We start from the raw sequence: 15,354 nt of genomic DNA, 5'->3' as shown, positions 1-15,354 counted from the left end.
GAACGTTATGTGAGCATCAATCTATATTTTTTCACGGTCCCTTTATTTAAATCCTCGTGTCACCGTCACGCCGAACTCATCGCCTGCTACCTTTCGCGCTCCGCCGGGCCTGATATAATGTCTGAGAGGTTCCGCTGAGTTACGACGGAGGCAACATGAGGGCTCAAAGAGTCTACCGGGAAGCTGAGAACATCTAACATTTTCTGCATCTCATCCATCTTGCATATTTGACTGATAAAGAGGCAGATAGCGTGTCAAAGTCAAAGCGTAGTCACGTTTTCTTATCTGATATACAGTCCGTTTTTTTAGCATTAGAAAGAACTTCGCAGAAGTAAGCTTGTGGTTCCAAATCCGGCACTTTTAGCGGTAATCATTGGAAGTAAATTATATGTATTGACCATGAGATATTAGATAATTCAATAATTATTAATAATTAAAGAGCCTGATAAAAACTGCACGCTTGCTTCTGTGGAGTTCTTTCGAATGCTAAAAAAAATAAACTATAGGATGTCGGATGATCGTTGAAAAAAAGCAGCTGCTATAAAATGCCTTGTTGTATCGAGTCTTTATTTGTAACACCAAGAGCTTTTTACTGAATAATATGGCATATATAGGTAGATAGGTATGGCGGGTAGCTGTTGCTCGAAGTACAAATAAAAAAAAAAACTTTCTACCCTAGGGTGGGAAATGCAATTTTCCACCATCAGCCTATGAAAGGTGAACTTTCCGAATAGGACAGATGAAAAACAATTAGGTATATTAGAAATAAACGGGCGGTTTATAATTTGTCCACAAAGAAAATAAGCTCTTGGTATATATGTCGCAGTAAGATAGATATAGCCGTTATATAGTTATAACCCTAGGGATATAATTATATGACGTAACATAGTTATACGAAAGCGATTCATTACTATCTTACTAGGTATATAACTATAATACGGCTTTAGTTTAGTGATATAGTTATATTACTGGATTAAGTTTAGTGAAATAATTGTAAGTAGGAGTGCAGTGGTGCGGCGGAGGTATAGTTATATCCCTAGGGATATAGCTATATGCCGTATAGTACGTAACTACGTATTATAATCATATTCCTAGTAAGATAGTAATTGTAGGTATTAGGAGTGCGGCAGTGTGGCGGAGTTTTAGTTATATCCCTAGGGATATAGTTATATGCCGTATTATAATCATATTCCTAGTAAGATAACTATTATATATATTTTCATGCTGCTATTTTTAAGGGTTTATGAGGCATTGCGATCGATTCACGAAAGCTGGCGCGAGATTTGACAGAATTTCAATGAAAATAGCTGTCACTCAGTAGAAATCATGCGCCAGCTTTCATGAATCGACCTGTACTTTTACGTAATATTGCTAAAAAGTATTATACGGCATATAACTATATCCCTAGGGATATAACTATACCTCCGCCGCACCGCTGCACTCCTACCTACAATTATTTCACTAAACTTAATCCAGTAATATAACTATATCACTAAACTTAATCCAGTAATATAACTATATCACTAAACTAAAGCCGTATTATAGTTATATACCTAGTAAGATAGTAATGAATCGCTTTCGTATAACTATGTTACGTCATATAATTATATCCCTAGGGTTATAACTATATAACGGCTATATCTATCTTACTGCGACATATAGATATACTCGTAAATATGTAACCTAGTTAACAGAGCGATGCGTCAAAGGTTAGTTATAATTTTTTTTACATTTTTCTTTATTATTTTCTTTTGATTATGAAAAATACCTACACGTGAATATGACAATATTTTGATACAGTAATATATTGTTTCACCAACTGAAGGAAACAAGGAAAAAGTAAATTGAATAATGTAGGGGAGAGCGGGGTTAAACGTGCCGATTTTCATAAAATACAAATTTGATCTATGAAAACATTGTGAATAAGGTATGTGGGTTGCGCTATATTAAATAATGATTATTTGCGTTTCTGAGTAGCGATATTATTTTGTGCATCGTTAAACAGTTTTTAAACCAGATTTTTTTTATGAGGTAGGTCGGAACGGAACAACTAACCCCGCTATGGGGCGGGTTGTTCCGTTGCTAAAATTTATAACTTATCCGTCAAATATTTAAATCTCAGTTCACACACGCTAAAAGAGTATTTTGCAGTTCGTCGAAATATATGATAATTTGTTGTGTACTATCAACAGATAGTAAAAAAAATCAAAAGCAAAAATGTGATTATCCGTGGGGTTCGTTGTGCCCTCGTTTTTGATTTATTTTCCATAACTACTATTCTACTATAATGGAAGCAACGAAAACGGCTCCTGCAACCGCATAGTGGTCTGACTTTTCGCGACAAACATCATACGAATCGCTCCATGGTTTACTTGCGTTCCTATTCCCATCGGATAAACTTACCTCCGACACGTTTAACCCCGCTCTCCCCTACAATGGAGTTTGTCTGCAACGACAATGTATTATTTATCAAGCGACGTTGTGGCTTAACACGGACTGACACTTCGAAATAAGGGCATGTCTACTAGTAATGTTCACATAGGTACCTACTCTCTTCTACCTAGCGTTATCCCGGCCTTTGCCAGGGTCCGCTTTCCTATTTCCTTTCCTCCACTTTGCGCGATCCTGGGCGTCGTTTCGTGTGAGCCCGTTCACGCTCATATATGCTTTCACAACATCGAGCCATCGCTTTTTTGGTCTGCCTTGGGGTATTGTAAATGCTAAATTAACAACTTGGTCTGTATTCGATCTCGTTACAAGCTTCTTAACTTGCATTGTATGTAAGTACTTAACTATGTATGTTTGTACGGGTCAAATCATTGCAAGTTGAATTTGACCCACTTCCCGGGTGGAGACGGCCAGACAGGAAGTGGCCACAGGAACTCTGTGATAAAAGAACTCAACCCAATTGTGTTTGTGGTTTTTAGAATTATCTCGATGAGTATTTAGTTGTCTGTGAAAAGAAAAGTAGCTACCTACATAACAGTCAGCGATAAAAGCTTATACTTACCAAAAAAGATTTTTTTTACCAAAAACTTTGCAGCGTTGGTATATCTTTCTTTCTTATGTATTGGACGGAGTTTATAATTGAAAGAGAAAACTCCAAATCTCGCTGTTAAATAAAATAGATATAAAGCTGATCCAAACGATTCAACTTTTAAAGTCGTAAAATAACAATCAATCTTCTGATTCGATTTTCTTTTTAGTTATAAAGATACCGTAGTTTTATTTGGTGTTCGACATTGAAACTTTAACCTTAATGATTTTACGCCAACTATTTAATTTAGTTAACCCAAACTAAGGTAAAGGTAATCAATAATCATATTATATGGCATATGGCTGTTTTAAATCTAGGCATTTTTAAGATCTGTTAAATAAATTTGCCTTTTCATTTTCCTACAACTCAATTTAAGTTAAATAGTATTTTTCTATTTTCGAAGCATCACTGCAGCTTTTCCTTCTTGCAAACCCGAGAAAGGATATTAGAATTATGTCATTGTGTTGCGAATTCCCCCCAGTGGCTTTATATTATATAAGTATTTTGGTGGTGTGCGGTGAGGCAGCTAATGTAGATCGGCAGAATGACACATCGATGCTTCCTGGGCCCGAATGAAGACTTTTGGTAACAGAATAGTTCTTTCTACTCCTCATTGTTTCGCAAAGGTTGGCATTATTTGACATTTCTTAGGGCCGGTTACATCAAACCGTGTTTGAAGTTTACGATTTCATACCAATTTATTACTATTGATGCCCCAAATAAACGAAAAACAGAAAACATTGAACCGTAAAATGTGCCTACTTTACCCAAGAATTTGCTGTTAAATTCGAAAATATTTTTTTTAATTGTTATATTGTGGTATTGTTACACCATGCTGATTTAAAGTGAACCATCACATCATTTTGTAACCTTTAAATAAGGTTTTAATGTGTAAAAACTGAAGCACAATTACGCAGTGTAGTGGGGACTTGGGGAGTAAATTAGGCATATTTTACGGTACATAATAAATTGTTACAATATTTTTAATTCTCTCCCCCAAGCGCAAAACTTTTAAAAAAAGTGTGCACGGTTGAATGAGTTATCAAGTTGACTTTTTAAATTTCATTAATTAAAAAATCACAAGGGAGTCGGGTCCGAAAGGGAGGTCGAAATCACCATAAAATTGCTAAATTAGGTTGTTTTACCTAATTAACAGGGTTTGCACTGCTTGTGTTTGTGCGGGTGATTAATGTGTCCGACAAGAAAATAAATTGCCATGGACAAAAAGCGAAATTAAACACTTTTTCACTTGACTGAAATATAATAGTGGTATGGCATGCATGTATGTAGGGAACTACGAGTATATTTATGTACATTCTTATAATAATACGGCACGTCCAGTAGCTCCAATAGTGAAATAAACATGGATAAACATGGAAATTACGAGTAGAAACCATCAAAATACCAACCCTCCGAAATCATATAGGTACCTGGGGGCCGATTTTTGAATTTCGATCGCTCCATTTCGTCACTCGAAAATCGGTGGAAAACGGAGAAATGCTAAGTTTTGAAATACGAGCCATCGAAATTTCGAATCTTGTTGTATTGGCCACTCGATTTCAATTCTATTAGTAGAATTTAAACGCCTAGTAGTGGAGATATTATTTAACGAAATACACGAAATCGAGTGGTCGAATTTCAAAAATCGGCCCCAGCTGTATGAAATAGGAATATCTCGTCTAGTTTTAAACAATGACATGACACGGACACTTCTCCGTACCTAATGTCTGCTTGATGGCGCTCTATTTAGGTCGGACAGGCCAAATTATAATTGATCTATGTAGATTAGTATCAAATAACCTTAACCCTAAATTCGACTTAAAACACGGAAGGTCAGGAAGGTGTCAATAATTCGCTGCCGCTTATTTCAGTGCGCCTACAATTAATTCGTCCACTACTCGAGTAAGTTAAATATTTACTAATATTAAGCTTTAGTGGTGTACCTGAACTGTTATACTATAATTCAAGTTGCCTGCTCGAATCGTAGCATTTTACAAGGACCTAAAATTGCACTCCGGGAATTGTTAAAGACCTACAATCTACATTAAACGAACCGCCTCGCCGTCAAGTTAGCCAACTTAATGAAACTAGCAATTTCCAGGAACGTGAAAGCATACGCAGTTTCGTGGTAGCAACGTGATCTGCATGTTGATTGGCTGCAGCCAAAGAGAATAGAGTGCATAGAGACGGATTGTCAAAGTAAATTACGTAGCCACTGTAAATTTACTGCCATCTTTCGACAGAAAATAAAACTTTTAGAACGCCTTTTGACTTTGCTTTCCTTATTCTTTCACTGGTATGTGTTATTATGAACTTATCAAATATTAATATTAACGCCATCTACCCTACTATAGGCCAAAGGTATGGTGCAATCTTTCCGAGCCATGGCGCCATAACCTTCAGCCTATCAAAGTCAAATGGCGTTCTAACAGTTTTTATCGTCTGTGAAAGATGCTAGCTAATTTATTTCAGCTACATAATTTTCCATGACAGTAACTCTCTATTTCAAATTCTCTTTGGCTGCAGCATATCTCGGCCGCAATCAGCCTGTCGTTATACAACCTACGTCAAACATATGTTTACAATTTGCACCTTACCCCTTTGTGATAAGGCGAAATGTGAACATGTGTTTGAGGCTATATAACGTCGTAAGCTTGCTAGTTTCCATAGCAGTAAATAATATGGCATATGGGGCAATAAAAACGGGGTGTGTAATGTATTTAATAACAACTATTTTCGATTTTTCATTTTGCTTAATTCGAATTGCATAATTTTGAATGCAGAAATGATTATTTAGTATAAAAACAAAATGAATAAGAACAAATTGCACAATTTCAGAAATAATAATAATGCAGTTGCAAAATTGCCTCGGCTCATGGAATTGCCTGGGCTCCGCTTGACAACTAATCCCAAGAATTGACGGTATTAGTTTTTACGGAAGCGACTGCCATCTGACCTTCCAATCCAAAGGGAAACTAGGCCTTATTGGGATTAGTCAGGTTTCCTCACGATGTTTTCCTTCACCGAAAAGCAACTGGTAAATATGAAATGATATTTCGTAAAGTGCCGAAAAACTCATTTACGAACCGGGGTTTGAACCCGCGACCTCCGGTCACACACTCTTACCGCTAGGCTACCAGCGCTTCATAACGAAAATAACATACTGCCGTATTCGAACTTCAAGATATTCACAAGAGACGACACGTACTAGATCCATTCTAGATACGTTATAGTTTAGATATCAACTAGTTCTCTTTTGCAGCGCAATTCGGGCAACCAATGTCACTTTTACGTTAGATAGAGTAAGATATCTATTAGATGAGAATTAATTGGATCTCTAAGTCATATCCTGTGGAAATCGTTCAAGAGTATCTCCAGAATCGCGCAAATGTCAAATTTGACAGGTTAGATCTTATTTTTATTTTATTTTTATTTTTATTTTTATTTATTATAATGTCACTTACAGTATACACTAAACATGACACATAGGAATATAAGCATGAAATTGAATTATACATAACTATAATAAATTATTAACTAAAACAAACAGTAAGTCAAAAACTTAAATAATATTATTATCTAGTCAGTGCTCGGGGCGACTAAACATATCGTTATCGTATCTTGGTGATGTCTAAAAGATATCTAATAGATGTCTATTTCAAAATCCGAATCGGGCCCATAATCCGTCTAAATTGAGCTTGTAGTGCTAATTTGGCGGTCATTGTATAACTGTCAAAGTAACCCACATTAAAGCCGTTGGATTAAAATAATTGCTCCGTTTTGTCCAAAGTCTATTGTGTTAAAACCCTGGCTAAGCATCAACTTCTGAACACTAGATTAAATGATAAGCTACACCAGCAACCCCGGAGGATTAACTAAACAGTTGTTATTGTTCCACCGCGGAACTTGACGTTATTAAGTATTCCGGAATAATTTGCGGCTAAACTCGGCTACGGAGTTAGACAACAGAACTGTCAAATACTTGCTAATCAGCGCTCAGATCTGAACTTGTAGATCAAATGTTTGTTGAGATATATTATGTACGTCTGAAGTTGAGATAGGAATTAATACTAGATATTGCTCTTCTGGTCAATTAAGCATAACAAGTATAACAACCCCAGGTGGGACTGAAACATTCTTAACTTTTAATACATTTTGCGAGATTAATTTATATCAATCAGTTACTTCTGCGAGTGATAGAAAAAATTTCTATACTAAAAGAAAAATAGAATAATTTACCGCGTCAGGCAAGACTTTAACTTGCCAACTTTTCACAGGTTCGATATTAACCATTTTTTTTTAAATTTTAAGCGAAATGCACGCAGGGTTGATAACAAAGTGATATTATTTAGATCTAATTTTGACATCTAAACGTAAGTTCGAAATGGCCTTCTCGTTTTGGATCATACACGTAGGTACTTGAACTTTGGAATTTAATGGAATTTGCTTATAGCTCCGCTTACAGTCGACGTCAAACATGTTTACATTTTTGCACCTTATTTCTTTGTAATAAGGCGAAAAATGTAAACATATCTTTGACGTCGACGCGACAAGCCGAGTCCCAAAAGACAAATCACACAGGCAGACATATACCTACATTTGCATGTGGCTTACGGTGTCAGCTATAAGTCCTCTGAGAAATTATCATACCCCGTTATTAACGAAACAAAGCTATGCCCCACTTATGTCCAGCTAGATGGCAAGCATATCTTGCACGTCGTGATATCTAAAGGTGGTGCCAGCTTGGCGTCTTTGACAAATTAGTTTGCTTGCTCGTATTGCCTTCATTAAGCATGTCCTTTGTGTCTTAGTGTAAGGCCTGAGTGGACGCTCGAAGCGGAGGGTTCGGCGGGGAGTGCAGCGTGGCGTCGGGCTCACAAGTGATTTGAGCAGCGTGCACTAAGGCCGCTCCTATACGTTTGCATATGTTTAACATGCACGCCGCACGCCCCGCCCAGCTGCACGCTCAACTCGAGCGTCCACTCAGGCCTTACACTTGTAGGTATTCTTTGTTAATACCTATCCCACCAAAAACATAAATGTAAAAAAGGAGAGCCAAGTTCAATACAAAAATTATGCTTGGCTGTGGGGCTCGCCGCAAAAAGAATGGAGATCTAAATGAGTGCCACTGCCAAGTTCTATGCAAAATCCAAATATGTATTTATAGGAACAAAATAACATTATAAACAAGTATTAAACTCTATTTCTTTGCTTTATTGGATACCTATAACAATTGCTGTTATTTAAAAAAATGTGAGATCTTAAAGTAGGTTAGATTTGACTTGGCCAGTTTTCATTATATCAATCATTTTATTTATATTGTAATTCTGATAAAACCTGGCCAAGCCAAATCTAATCTACTTTAAGATCTCACATTTTTTTAAATAACAGCAATTGTTATAGGTATCCAATAAAGCAAAGAAATAGAGTTTAATACTTGTTTATAATGTTATTTTGTTCCTATAAATACATATTTGGATTTTGCATAGAACTTGGCAGTGGCACTCATTTAGATCTCCATTCTTTTTGCGGCGAGCTCCACAGCCAAGCATAATTTTTGTATTGAACTTGGCTCTCCTTTTTTTACATTTATGTTTTTGGTGGGATATCAATACTTTTTGTAAAGAAAACTAGGCAGGTATTGAGATTTAATGTTTTTTCTTGTGTTTCCGCTGTATGGTTTTTACTTCTGTTCTTTGTATAATTATGTGGTGCCGCGCGCCGCCGACGACACACCGTTGGCCGGTTGTTTAGAGCGTATTACAAGTTTTTTGTATGGGGACACCACTTATTTTTTGACTAAACTTTATTTTAATATAGCAAATATAATAATACATATATTGGGGTAGTTTCAAATATCTGCTTGTAACGGTTCCAACGCTACAATAAAAAAATATTTTTTTGTATGGGGACCCCCCCTATTTTTTAACTTTTTTTTATTTTTAGATTTTTTCCTACGCTTACACACAATAACCGAGCTGGATTCCAAATTTCATCCTTCTAGGTCATCTGGAAGTAGGTTAGGTTTAGGTACTTATATGTCAGTCCCAATAAAAAATGGTTTTTTTGTATGGGGACCCCCCCTATTTTTAAACTTTATTTTATTTTTAGATTTTTTCCTACGGTTACACACAATAACCGAGCTGGATTCCAAATTTCATCCTTCTAGGTCATCTGGAAGTAGGTTAGGTTTAGGTACTTATATGTCAGTCCCAATAAAAAGTGGTTTTTTTGTATGGGGACCCCCCCTATTTTTTAACTTTATTTTATTTTTAGATTTTTTCCTACGGTTACACACAATAACCAAGCTGGATTCCAAATTTCATCCTTCTAGGTCATCTGGAAGTAGGTTAGGTTTAGGTACTGTAAGTCATAAGTCAGTCTTAAAAGTTACGACTTTTTGACCTTCATACCTTTATAACCGTTTGAGCTAGCTTCATGAAATTTGGGCTTCTAGATATCCTTATGGATAGAATTAAACACACGTAGTTTTATGTGTTTACATCAAAGATGTTTTGAGTTATAGAAGGGTCAAAAGTGGCACCAATTGGTTTGCTTGAACTTGGCTTGACACGCTGCCGCGTGTCTAGATGTACCTATAGTGTAATACCTGGCCTGGCTATTTCTATAGCCCAAATTGGTTTGTTAATTACATAGATATATGCGTTGCAGTCCTTATACGTTATCTTAGTGCTTTCTCTATTCAATCCTAAAAAGTTATAGCCTATAGCTCTACTATGAGTTCCGTGAATGACAGTGAGAAGTGAAGATAGTGAGAAAGTTAAGGAAAATGTATGGAGTAATTGTACAGTGCCTCTACCGGTCACGTAAAGAACTAAAATTTTCAATTTGTACCATGAGTTACAAACGTTTTTACGCGAGTTTTCCATACTTGCCTAACTTCACACCTAAAACGCTCTCTTTCTAATTATATAATGAAAACTGAGCCAGAATTATTCTGCGTAAATACTTTACGCGAGTAAACGTGACAGATGTTATGGAAAAATACGTGCGTTTCCAGCGTGACATTTCTGTCAACTTGTAAACACAACAAATACGCAGATTTTTCACGAATATCAATGCAATTTTCAACGTAATATGTATAAATTTATAACAGTATGTGAACTTCAAGCAAAACTTTAAGGGATAAATCAATTAATAGTTCGATAAAAGGCTGATTTAGTACAAAGGTAATGAGTTATACTTGACATCATATTTTCCTATTTCTACTGCTACATTTGCGAAAATCACATTGCTTAAGAGCAGTTTTTGGTTTTAGGCAAGAAGCTGATTGAAAACAACATTTCCATGAAAACCCGGATTGCATCATGTATGCATGTAGAAGTTACATATGTATTAAGAATTAAGGCTCAATACAAGGAGCGGTACATAGACATGTTCTGTTTTTGTTGCTGGGTGCACATAACACATAGTAAGAATAAGACATACCGCAAGACCTATTATAATATTTACACAAGAATTTCTACGTATTTTATTAAGCATTATTATCTTAAATAAAATAAAACATACAAATGTTCTGTGGGTTTATTTATTTTTCTTTACAAAGATAATTATTATTTTATTTTCCGTTGTTCAAATTATTGTGTTTGGTACCTAGGTAATCGTTTTTCATGTCAACTTGGTAACAGGAAATATAAAACTTTCTTCAAAAACTTTTGCTGGTGATTCTGAATCTGAAAATTTAAATAAGATTTAAACACATTTATTGCCAAAAACCCGCTGCGTGGGTTCATTTTGTATTGGAAATGGGGCGCTTGGCACTGAAATATACTCGAGATCATATAGGTACTATAAAATTAAAATCGCTATTAAGGTCATACGTAGGGTCTGTGCGGAAAGAGAAGAGTCGTAGGTATAATGTATGGGCTCCCCTAAATTTCACGACTTTTCTCTTTCCGGACACTCTATTAGATAATGTTACTTAGCAGTAGGAGACGGCCGCTGTCATGATGCGGACTGAAGCGGACCATTATAATACATACCTATTTTAATATTTTGAGATTTCTTCTCATGTGTGTATTATTTTCATCATAGGTAATAAATATGTAGCCAAAAGTAGCCTGTATAATCGCGCCGTATAGTTTGCTTCCTATTTTTTAACACGCAATGTCATAATTTTAACTCGATTATTAATGATGTTTACGTAATTATCATATTTTGCAATTTTTGTCTTGAATACAATTATATTTTAATTTATACATTAGCTTACAAATAATAATACAAACTATCTCTAAACTAAATAAACTTAAAATAAAAAGCCTATAAATAAAAAACGTCCCCCAATTTATACATTGTTTACTAACATTGATGTGTTTATTATTTTCGTAACTATGGCAACGTCAAATCTTTAAAAAATTGTAGAATGAAGGTTGAGTCAGTAACAAAGTGACAAAACTGGTCTTAGAGCATTTAATAACTGGAGTGGCCATTGAGTGCTTACTGTTAGGATTTAGGATTAGGGTTCCAAGCAGGAAAGAAAAGCTTGTTTTAACACCATATTGGTAATGTTTATTAATCTCAAGCAAGACTACATAGTAATGGCGTCTCATACGAGAAGAAAGAACACCTACATTTGTTTTATATTGACAACCGAATAAATCAAATATCATAGTCGTAGTAGTCTCGTAGGTATACTCTTTATTTTTTTCCTGACATTATTACTTACCCCTCTGCCGAAAAACTTGCACAATTGTGCAAACTTTTGTATGGACTGACATGGCTATTTGTACGTTACGTACAAATCATGTAGAAATAGCAATACATTTGACGTCCCCTCCCCCGCAAAAATCGGCAGACTGTTTTGTAAAGAAAATGACAGCGATGACATCTCCCTTCTAAATGCTCTTAGTGGATGGTAGAGGTAAGGAATACAATCTCCATGTAATTAATAATGAAAAAGTGTCCGTCAAAAACCTTAAGAGGGAAGTATACTACGTAATCGTCCATACAAAAAGAGAAAACGTTTTTCCACTTGTAAATACGAGTATCTTCCATTCCCCATGATTTTTAGTACGGTATTGATACAATGAAAAACTAGGTTTATGGGTTTTCTTTTTTTCGCTACTCTGGAGAGATTTAGAAAAATTATAATAGCTGACAGCGTGCCCAGTTTTTGCAAATATTCTCCCATAAAGGAGTTTTCTCATAAAGTCATAAAGGATTCTCCTTACCTCTACCCTCCATATTCACGGCTGCCATCAGTATATGTAACATTACTTTCTGTGCATCTCACGTGCACTAATATGCGAGAGCGAGATGCATAGATAGTAAATTACGTAGACGTGAGAAAATGTGTCAATTTTGTTATTTAGTTCTTTAGGTGAATCCTAGAGGCGCTGTATAAAACTCCGATAACTCTTGCTCTGTTTTTTAGTATACTTAGAAAGGGACAGCATCGTTTGGAGTGGAGTGAAGTTAGGTACATAAGACCGTAAAACGTGACTCACGGCACGTTTATTCACTGAAAGTAAGTGAAAAATACTCTGCCAACTGATAGTAGAGCTACTAGTATACACTACTTTTTGTGAGAGTGACTATCATGAATATCATGATATAGGTGTATAAGCGATTTTGGGGTATTGGGGTTTTCGGGGGCGACAAATCGATCTAGCTAGGTCTTATCTCTGGGAAATAGCGCATTCTTGAGATTTTGTATATTTTCCGAGCAAAGCTCGGTCTCGAGCACCGAGTAATAAATTATATTCTGTAGATATGGAGACATTTAAATGGATATTTAATTAAGTTAAACATCAATCGTAATATTGGCTCCACTAAGTATAATTTTACTTTTGGTTTGAGAACCGTATTCGATTGTCTAAAAACACTACACTCTTTTTGTGGGCAGTCGTGTAATTAGATCATCTTAATTATATTTTCATCGTAATTAGATTATAAATGGTTTTATAAGTCGTTTAGTGTTTAAAGGACACAAAAGAATGTCCTCAATAATATATTGTAATCTTTACGTAACAATTTTTACTTTTAGGTAAGTAATTCTACTTCAACGACTGGCAAAATACGCAGCGACTAAACACTGTAAAAATATAAATCCTTCCCTCAACGTGTAATCTGCAAGCCAGAATATTAAATTATAATCAAGAAGCGTACGTTTCTGAAGGCTCATTTGTATGTACTCGTCTTGCGTAGCGAACTGGGATTTCATTCCTATCTCTTGCAGGTAGGGTTGCCATATGGAAGAATTAAATATCCTGATAAAAATCCTGACATCACCCTAAAAATCCGGACACTTCTTGTAGCAGAGATTTGGCGTAGCTTGAACGACGCCCCGGCGGCGCGCTGCTCTCTGCGGTGTACTGTATCGTGGATCTACTTTTCCCTTTCCCTTCGCCCGATCCCGTAGCCCCCTCCCCGGGCGCGCATTTTATTTTTATAAGGTCATTCCTAAAAATACGGACACATGCCAAGTCCGGCCGCAATCCGGACAAAGAGTCAAAAATCCGGACATGTCCGGGCAAATCCGGACGTATGACAACCCTACTTGCAGGAGAATAGCTATTTGAATACTCAAAGCGACCAGTGTAAGAAAGCTCTTCGCATAAAATGTAGTAAAGCTTTGGTTTCCTAGGATAGCGGTACCGTCATATAGCGGCCGTCTCCATACAAAATACTACACCAGCATCCATATTTAGCCGTACTTAGGGCATACTGAAAATTCCTGGACTGGCCACTTAGAAAAAGTTAGTCGTCTCATATATCCCACGCCGTTTTGTCGCCAGAATAGTGTTTATTTTTTTAAGTTTATAAAACTGCATATATATGTTAGTCTGTAAGGTATTTGTAATATGGGGCTGTCCATAAATTACGTCATCTATTTTAGAAAATTTTTGACCCCCCCCCCTAAAATCATGCTTCGAATGACCCCGTTTCCTCCTACGTCATGCTACCATCATCCGATGTCCAGACCCCCCCACCCCCATTTGAAATGACGCAATTTATGAATAGCCCCTAGTAGCCTTGTTGCCTGATTTAAAATGTTAAATAAATATGTAATCAAAGCCTATACTTTTTCAATGGGATTAAAAACAAACGCAGAACGGAAGTGCAAGTTATTAATAATAAATTAGTAAAAAATGAATTAGAAAAAATAGACTGGTCGGAAATATATAACATTGACTGTCCTAATGCTATGTACGCAAGGCTACTTTCCATCTTCAGCAACATATACATTAAATCAAAAACCACGAAAACGTTTAAAACCAGTAGAGTGTCGCAACCGTGGATAAACACTAATTTGATTAATATGTTATCGCGTAGAGATGAGTTGTTTAGAAGATGGAAAGCTAGTCCTAAAAATGTGATTTACAGGTTAGATTATACTAGATTTAGAAATGTTACAAATAAATGTATATATTGGGCGAAACAAAACTACAAACAAAAAGAGATAAAAAACTGTGAAAGTGACTTAAGAAAGCTGTGGGCAACAATTAATGGTTGGCTTGGAAATGTCAAAGCAAGTCTGGACGATGTAATAATTAAATATTTGGGAAAAAGCACATCGATAGAGGCGGTATGCACAAACTTCGCCAAAACATTTACAATGGAAATTCAAAATTTAAAACATAAATGTAATGTAAAGTTCCTAAATCGAGATGACTATGTAAAATATAGTAATGTATCCTTTCGTTATCAAAAAGTCTCACACGCGGATATAGAAAAAATAATAGATAAATTAAGTATTAGAAAATCCCCAGGAATGGACGGAATTAGATGTCAGGACATAAAGCTTGTCAAAACAAGCATAAGTCCGATTTTGGCCAAGTTTGTGAATAGCTGCGCGGCGACTGGTGTCTATCCGGATATGTTAAAAAAAGCGATAATTAGACCTATTTACAAACAAGGAAACCATTTAGATTATAGTAATTATAGACCAGTAGCTATACTATCAGTAGTGAATAAAATAGTTGAAAAAGTTATTACAACGCAAATTAATAATTATTTAGAAAAACATAACTTAATATCGGATGGTCAGCATGGGTTCAGGCGTAGGCGCAGCACCTCAACCGCTTTGGCCCAATTCACGGATGAGGTAAATGAGCATTTGAATAATAAAAAATACGTAGTAACTTTATACATAGATTTCAAAAAAGCATTTGACACTTTGGGCCACGAACAGCTCATCCTCGCTATGCAAGAATGTGGTGTCCGTGGCCCAGTGATAGAGTGGATTAGAAACTACTTAAGTAACAGAACAATAACCACGTTGATCAATGGGCTGAGCGGCGAGGAGGCTAGCGTAGTATACGGGGTGCCAACCGGATCGGTGTTCGGGCCGTTAG

The sequence above is a fragment of the Cydia fagiglandana genome, chromosome 9 (assembly GCF_963556715.1).
Source record: "Cydia fagiglandana chromosome 9, ilCydFagi1.1, whole genome shotgun sequence".
Taxonomy (NCBI): Eukaryota; Metazoa; Arthropoda; class Insecta; order Lepidoptera; family Tortricidae; genus Cydia; species Cydia fagiglandana.
The sequence above is the reverse complement of the archived record's forward strand: the minus strand, read 5'-3'. Positions refer to the sequence as shown.